Here is an 8,968-nt window from a genome sequence, read left to right as displayed (position 1 = left end):
TGTAGAGAAGTACTGCTCGGCGAACTTGTCTTTCTGTTTATTTGCATTTTCCAAAGTGCATTTTTATATAAATACGAATTACCAAAAAAGGTTAAGTTTAGAGATAAACAAAATTAAACATTTGTTTCTTGCAGGATCTCTCAGAGCCTTTAATATGCTAATGTGCAATGTGAATCTCCGAGTGAACGATGTAGTTTGCAATGATTCCTAAGTAAACTCAAAGGGGAATCCTTTTTTTTTTTTCTTTCCCAGATCATCTTTTGGGACCGGTATTTAGCAGGAAAAACTATGGAAAAGTCTTGGACTGCAGTAGTACCAATTTATAAACATAGGGATCAATGATTGAGGACTATTTCTGTGACTTGGAGAGTGGGGCAGTGTACGTCCTTTGTACAGCTGGAACTCGAGCCTTTTGTGGAACCTGCAGCCTGGCCCAGATTGTACAATAGAACTGGATTGTTCGTAGAACTCCAGAAGTAAAAGCTGATTCGTGGATTGATCTCACCAATCTCCTGGGGTATAGAAACCCTGATCACACTAGTCTTTACACTGTTGGTGACAATGTAGAGAAGTCTCTGTGGTAGATGCATGTGGGTCAGGGACTTGAGAAAGATTCGAGAGAACAGTGACAAGACTAGGAAAGAGTCAGAGGAGAAACACAAAGATTATCCAAAGACGGTAAACTTGGGACCAGTCCCTAATAGTAGCTACCCACCCCAACCTTAATCTGAAGATGTTAACTGGGCAGATGTGTATGGTTGAGCAGGTTGCCTACTCTGCAACTCCAGAGGTGCACGAACTTCAAGAATGTTGACCATAGAATGGTGGGTAGGACCTGAATAATATGGTGGAGATTTGCCATATACAACCTCCATGGTCATACACAATGGCCCTGGGCATTAACCTCAGCAACTAAGAAAACTGAGAATGTGTTCTTACAAAGTGTTTTTATTTTGATCAGACTGTGACTGCTTTTCACATCACACTGAGTTCTTAGAGGTGGGGGCAAAAAAATCATACTGGCCACCCAACCAGCTAAAAAGACACAAGAAATGAATTCAAAATCCCATAAAGATACTATTTGGGTAAATTAATTATATTTTCATTAAATCTCTATATTTCCTTTAGAATATTTCAGGGAGTTATCCACATTTGTGTGTTCCCAGAACTATCTCACCCCTTATTGCTTTCCTCTGTGTAAACAAGAGGACCCACCAAAATTTCACTCACCAACTCCCTGCCCAATCATGTCAATAGAGCATGAATCCTTGCTCAACTTTCAGGATTAGACTGTATTTGCCCCACTGAAAGGCCAAAATTTTACATAGGATTCACCTTAGCCACTAGGTTCCTTTGAGACCCAGAATTAAGTCTTCAACCAGCTATGCTTCAGTTTCTCTACCTGTAAAATGAAGGTAAAGAAAATGACCTTCCAGATTGAGTAAGAAACGATAAATTATCGTACAGGGCTGCTCAAAAGAGAGTATGCAATGGATCCGTTATAATAATCTTTTCAATATTGCAGACATAAAGATAAATTAGGCAGCACTTTTGTCTCCTTTGAGAACAATGGCAGAATCCTTTTTTGGGTGTCAGTCTAATTAAAGGCAATAATATTTATTCATTGATTCAGTATGAAAAATGTGTACTCATTGCCCATTTGGTAAAATCCTCAATTTTCTAGAAGTTTGGCAATCTTTTTGTTTAGCTATTTTCAATATTAAAAAGTTCTTAAAAAAAAAAAAGATATTGATTTCTAACCAAAAGAAAATGTCCTCATTATATTTAAATGTGAAATCTTGAGCATAGAGAATTTTTAAAAGTGTGGTCCAAAGTATTAGCTCAGTGATGTTATGTAACTCAAAGTATGTATCTATAAAGCAAAGTTATAAATGCTTAATTATGTTAAAAATAACTTTAAGATTAAAATAGATTAAAATATCATCTGTGTTTCTTAGTCAGGGATCCAGCAAATTGAGAACTTTTAAAATTACTTTTGGAACATGACGGTTAGTGTGTAATGAAAGCTTATAAAGGAAGTCTTTGTCCTCGAGGCATAGCTCGTGGTTTTGAAAGCTGAGAGCCTGATTTCGTCAAAGTGTGATACGTATGTGGATAGTTTCTATTCATTGACAGTGAACTTTTTCCTGCAGAAATTTTTAATCACTACAAATAAACACAGTTTAAATGATTCTATACAACTGTGATTTTTAAAATGTTAATTTTTTTGAGATTCAAAGCCAATATTGAAGCTTCTAAGTGGAAGAATCTCACTCCAATTCCTTGTGCAGGAAGGATTTCGGGTTGCTGTGATCCAATGACTTGGGTGTGTGGAATTTTTGTGTATTGAGGACGGGGTGGGGAGCAGGGAGAGGGAGGCAGGGATGGGGGTGTGAGGGCTTTTGTAACATTTCATGCATGATCACTGTGAGAATCTTCATTGACATTTTGAGGAACTACCAACTTCCAGGGAGTTAAAATTTTTTCTGTCTCTTATAAAAGCCAAGCATTGTGTTATTGTTTTCTCACCTTCAAATAAGGGGCTAAGACCTAAGATGAACAGAAAGATTTCTTCCAGCCCTAGGATCTGTGATTGTAATATCACCGTAATCATCTCGGGATTGGGCTGCTTTGCAAAATAAAATCATTGCATTTGTAAGTGATCGGGCTTATTGGAGAGGCGGGCAATCCCATGGGCTGGGGGCACGGAGGAGGGGTGGGTGGGCCTGAGCTCAGGAGACACGAAGGGGCAGACCAAGCTGTAGCAAAAATTGGAGCAGGTAGAAAAAGAACAATTCCCATTTGCTTTTGGTGCAGGAGAGGGACCTGCTCACAGAGTTCAAGATTAGAATGACTCAGTGAATATTTAAGTATGATTATTTCTTCCTTTTTCATTAAGCCTTTCAAATGCAAGATCTGTAGAGCTGTGGCTTGAGATTTTAGAAAAAGAATGCAGTGACATGAAACCAAAATGATGTGAGGTGATGACATCAGCATCAGAATGTTGTTGCTAAGGTGAGCCTGTTTTTCTCTCTAATCCAGCTGGGAGGCGAAATAATTGCCCATTTCTGGTAAAGAATAAATCCATGACATGATCCCTTTTCGGTAGCAGATAAAACAAAGCCAGATGCTTTCTTTTTGCACAAATTATTTTAAAAATAAAGATGAAAATGGTATTATAAAACATAGCACACGTCCTTGGAAGAACAGTCAGAACATTTTATGTTAGCTTGAAATTTTAATTTATCAAGAATATATAGCAAGATCTAAATGGATATTGGAATGAGGTGGTTTGATGAATCTATCTGAAAAGAAGTAGCAGTATTTTGAATTTAGTGAAAAAAGAGATAGGGAAACACCTGGAGGTGAAAAAAGAATGATCTGGAACTATACAGTCCTTGACAGAGGAAAGGGAGTGAGGGGAGTTCTGAATATGAAGAAAGGTGGGGAGAGGCCCCATGCTATGGTTCTGATTGATGGATGGTGCCCTGGTGCAAAGAGAGTGCTGCATAGCCCAGCGACAGGAACGAGAAACATGGGGCGGGACTTAGTGACAAATCTGTGGCCAGAGCAGTGGAAGGCAGAAGCCCCTCCCACATGAATGTCTCTGGAGTTGCCCTTGGGTTTGCATTCATATCTTCTGCTTGGACCATGCTTCTCCAGGGATCCTGGGACATACTCTGTCGCCTCTGTAAATCTCTGCTCCAAGGGCCCTTTCTTCATGACGTCTGTCCTTGATGTGCAAGTGAAGACTCAACTGTCCCCTCCCAACTGCTCCTGATGGCCTGGTACCCTTTACCAGGCCATACTTGTCCTTTTTCCCTTTTCTGTACAATTGGGATAACAATAGCATCACATGTTCCATGGTGTTTTGCCCCAGACATAGTAATCACTATGTAAATGTTTAACAGTAGATGTCTCTCCTTGTCCCCAGTACTGTGTGAGCTTCCTAGAAGCACTTGTCATGAGAAGCTTCCTAGAAGCACTTGTCTAGCATTTGATGGAAGACAGAAAAGAGCATCACATTTTCCAGAAATTGATGTTTTCTCTGGGACATAGAATTTAGACAGGGTTAAGATATGAATGGGTAGTTATGCCCATAGGTCACTATGCAGCCACCAGGGGCCCTCTGCTGGTCAGAAAAACCTGGGCAAATAAGTCTCCAAGATATTTATCTGAGGAGAAATCTGCTCCTAAGATCTGGTCTGGCCAAGAGATGCTGGAGCCACAAGGACTTCCTGGGTAACCATGGTTTTGAGAAAGAAATGGAAAGTAGCATTGAGACATGGAAGACACACTACAAGCTACTGACAAAACTGAAGAACTTGGTAAAGTAAGAAAATATAATACTAAATAAAAAATATTGAGTTGAATGAAGTAAGCAGCTATGGACATGGTCCAATGAACATGAAAGAAAACCAATTCACCTGCACCCGTGCTCCCAAAGTGCATCCCCTAGAACCCCATACTAGTTGGATGTTTTTTGAATAAAAGAGACTCTGGTAAAATAAATTCTCAAACACGGTGGCCTATAGACCCCCTCTTGGAGATTTACAATGCACATTGCTGGAATCAAAGCTCTGAGAAGTACTTGGGTAAAAATAGTTTCCAAACTTGGTCATGGATCATTTTCTTTATGAATGTTCTGAGATGAGTGTCCATAGATCTTGCTTCAAGCACCTCTTTGCATTTATTTTCACAATTCACCATCTTGAAAGGTAAAGGGTTGCTGGCAAGTTCCTCTGCCTGTGGACATCTGGGAGGATCAGTGTGTCCCTTGCCTCTCGCTGTGCTCTTCCCTTTTGGCCCACAGACACTTTGAGCTTCTCAGGATCACGTCTGTGTCTCACTTATCCTTGTCTCGTGAATGTCTCAGTTGGAACCAATATAGAGCAAGTATTTGATAAATCGTAATCATGTGATTACGTGACCAAGTAGATCTAGGTAGGGTGGCAATCCTAGAAGACACAGAGAGAGATGGAGATGATAATAAGAGCGTTGTAGAGTCTTTTCTTAAGGAGTGTTATATTGTAGTAAACCCAAACCGGTTGCTTTTATTTTTAAATGCCAGCTTGTCATCACGGCTGTGGTTATACACATGCCACACTTTGTCTATTTCCCACATCCACTCCCCACTCTCACTTGGAGAAGAGGGTGCCTCCTTCAGTCAACAGGCTCACATACTCCCACTGCTCCAGAGACCCACCCACAATCTCATCAAGATTGTTTCTCTCTGGAACCCACCCACTTCTGAACGTTTTTGAAGAAAATTTATTCCCATGCATTAAAGACCCTTTGTAGGGTTCTGGCTGCCCACGAAGCATCAGGGAAACATAAAATCCCGACTCTGCCATAGCACGTGCTGTCTGGTGGCACTAAAGTTGCACACTCAATTAGTGGATTTGATTTTCTGATGCTCCCTGGTTTTCAAACACTTGGCTTTAATGACCCCTGGAAGCCCCTTAGGAAGTGCTACTCCAGCTTTTATGCTTGGCCTTCTGTCTCAAACACAATTTCCTACTCGTCCTGCACCATATTTTAGTCCTCCCAAATTTTATTTATTTATTTAACAAATATTTATTGTCAAAACACGAAGATCCCAGCCTGTGGGGTGCTTGATATATTCATGGAAGAACAGACAACCAACAATAAATGTCGAGTAGATTATACATTTTGACAAAAGGCATTAAGTGCCACGGAAAAGAAAGGAAAAGTACATGAAGTTGAGCATATCTCCTTCCATCTGAGTGTTCCTGGCCCCCTGTTCAGCTTGATCCCTCAGTCAGAAGATATATAGAAGGTTGTGGATAGAAAAATCAAGTATCCCAAGAGGAGGGAGATCATGCCACCCACCGTGGCATTTCAAGGTTCTCTGTTGGAAATACCCTTTTCCTATAAGGAGGTGGAGATGGAGCCTGAGAATCCCTGTCCTTCACTGTCGGGGAAGGGTCAAGTTCTAGTGAGTACAAAGTAGACATGAGGAGCACACCGTGACCGCACCAGCCAGCCCAGGAGGATAACAGGGATGTGTTGCAAAAGGCATATGTGGTCTTCTTGCAGAGGAATGGCAGGGAAAATGCTCATTGTTGCTTCCCCTTTGGATTTATTTTCACAACTCACCATTTTGAAAGGTGAAGGGTCACTGGCAAGTTCCCCTGCACATGGGCAGCTGGGAGGAGCAGCGTGCTCCTTGCATCATTGTCTTCTCTTGCAATTCTGGAGAACCCAAGGTTTCAACCACATTGCAAGGCCTTGTGACCACAGCTTAAGGCTGGGCATGTCCAGTAACAACTCACCTGACCTTCTTGCTGCAACTTCAAATGCCTTTTGGCCTAAGGACAGGAGGCATGATGCAACCATCACACCAGAAAAAAAACAAAAAACAAAAAAACACAGTTGAAGTTGGCCGGCCTGTCAGGACTTTTGCTTTGGTGCCAAGGTTTCCAAACTCTGCTCTCAGGCACTCTGGGAAACTGTGGTGAACTCATAGGGGTGCCATGGGATAATTCCCATTTTCAAGGGAGACACAGCAATATTCAGCACCCGTCAGACACTGTGCAGACTAGCTCAAGGTAATTCACAATTTCAACAGAATCACTCTGCATTCCTTTTGATGGTATCATATATCTTTACAGAGCTGGATTTTCAGCAGTTGCTAAGATGAAAAGCAAGTACTATGCAAAACCAATGCGGAACAGGCAAATGAGAATAGTGGTTCAAATGTGATTTCAAGCTTTGAGAATCATATGCAGGGCTCCCTGGCCATGAGCAATCCATTAATAACCACGTAGGGTTAAGCATGAAATAAAAATGTTACTTTCTCTTTCAAATATTTTGTGTACACTTTCAACAAACTATTAAGTTGTTAAAACACAAACACTGAAGTGCTGGATGTAACTATGTAATGAATGGAACAATTAGGTATTTCTTTTGGCTTAGGAGCACAGTGGAAAAAAAAAATTACTGAACACCAAGAGTATCCCGAACCAAGAAAGTTTGGAAGTCTCTATCTTAGTTCATTATCACATTTTTAGTAATCACTCTTCATTGAAATCTCACTAGGATTCCCGAACCTAAGGACGATGGCAGTGTTGATGACAATAGCAGCAGTAGTAACAGTGGCTAGCACACACTGAGCACTACTGTGGGTAGTGTGTGGGCCATGTGCTATGCTAAGGGTTTCTCAGACATTATTTCATTTGCATGCTTTGTTCAATTTACTTCATTCTATGTTCCTTAACCCAGAAAATGTTAGTCCTAATTTCCCCCAGAGCTTTCTGCCCTAGACCTATTGGAGAAAATTTAGAAAAGAATTATTTCTTGTGATAAATTCAATATAGAAAACACTAAAACTTTTTTTTTATGAAAATTATAAAACCGATTTTCTATTCCCTGCTGCATTTTCAACAACCCACACATTTTTTTAAAAAAATTACCAATCTCTTATAAAGCTTCTAAAGTACGTAAATTTTCTCCAGGATCCTAAGTAGATATTAATCACCCAAAATTAACTTAGCAATTCAGCACCGCTCCATGGGATGCATTGCAGAGAATATGAAAAGACTTGAATGCAGGGTCCTCACCCTCAAGAGGCTTACAATCTGGTTTATACATGAGACAACTAGAAGAAAATAAAAAACAGCATATACTAAATGACCACATAAGGAGGAATAGGCTAGAAGTATTATATATAGAGAAATGAGCCCTAAGATTGAATTGTCACAGACGAGGCCCATCTGCAACTTGCCTTTCTGTCTCATGTCTCTGTTACTATAAACAACCTTCTCCTCATTTCTAGGGGCCAGCCCATCTCTTCTGCTAAGTCAAACGCTTCCATCTGTTCTAAGACACCTATCCTTTTTTACTCAAAGGGAAACTTTGTTTCTCAGGAAATCACTACCATCTTAAACATCATCAAAGATTAACTTTCCCCTTGCCTATAAGCTTACTAACTTTGGTATACCCAACAAAGAAGATTCCCTACCTGCATTGCGCCTTTTAGCTTTTATAATATTTCTTCATTTCCTTCTCCAGTCCAACTTTAAATATATTTTATGCACACACACATCATGATCCTTTGTCTCTATGGCTTCACTATCAATTTTTTTGCTTGAGCCTTGTATCTGTCTTTGTCAGTTAATTACTAGTGCCATTTTCAAGTTTATCCATTTAACCATTCAACAACTATTCAGTAAGTGTCTGCTTACGGGGGTAAACTAATGAACAAGAAAGACATGGTCACTTCTCTCACAGAGACCAGTGAGGTGCATAAACAAGAAAAACATATTTCCTATATACTGGGATCATTGCTATGATTAATAAAATGTCCAGGTGCCATGGGAGTCAAGGTGGTCAGGGAAGGCTTCCTGGAGGAGGTGATGTGTACACGGAGTATTGCTGGATGAGTAGATGTTAGCTGAGTGTGAAAGAGTGTGAAATAGAAAATGTTTCATGCAGAAAGAATCTAGACTCTAAATGAGAAAGAATGTGACACATTCCAGAGACTAAAATTAGTTTAATAATACTGAATGTGAAGTAGGAGGGAAGTGACTTCAAGAGGAGGGTGGGAGAATATACGAGAATTAGGCAGGGAGGGTAATGGGGAGACAGGGAGTGACTTTATGCAGGTAACGGCTTTATGAGATTTATGTTTTTAAAACATCATTTGGGCTGCGTGCGATGCAGTGAATGGAGGGAAAGGTGAGAGGCGAGGTTGGAGGCAGAGAAGCGAGGATTAGCCAAAAAGTGCTAGTGGCTTGACTTACAGATGCAGCAGTGAAGATGGAAAGAAGTGGATGGGCGGGAGAGGGAGGACTTCCCAGGACTTGGAAGTATTTGGATGCTGGTGATGAGAGAGAGTTAGGCATCAAACTTATGTTTCCCATTTACTGAAATGGGAAACATAAGAGAAATTGTGGTTTCACTCCTTGAAATGGAAAAAGAATAAGAAATGATTTTTATTTGGGAC

Source organism: Microcebus murinus, chromosome 13 (genome assembly GCF_040939455.1).
Source record: "Microcebus murinus isolate Inina chromosome 13, M.murinus_Inina_mat1.0, whole genome shotgun sequence".
Lineage (NCBI taxonomy): Eukaryota > Metazoa > Chordata > Mammalia > Primates > Cheirogaleidae > Microcebus > Microcebus murinus.
This window is presented reverse-complemented; position numbering follows the sequence as displayed.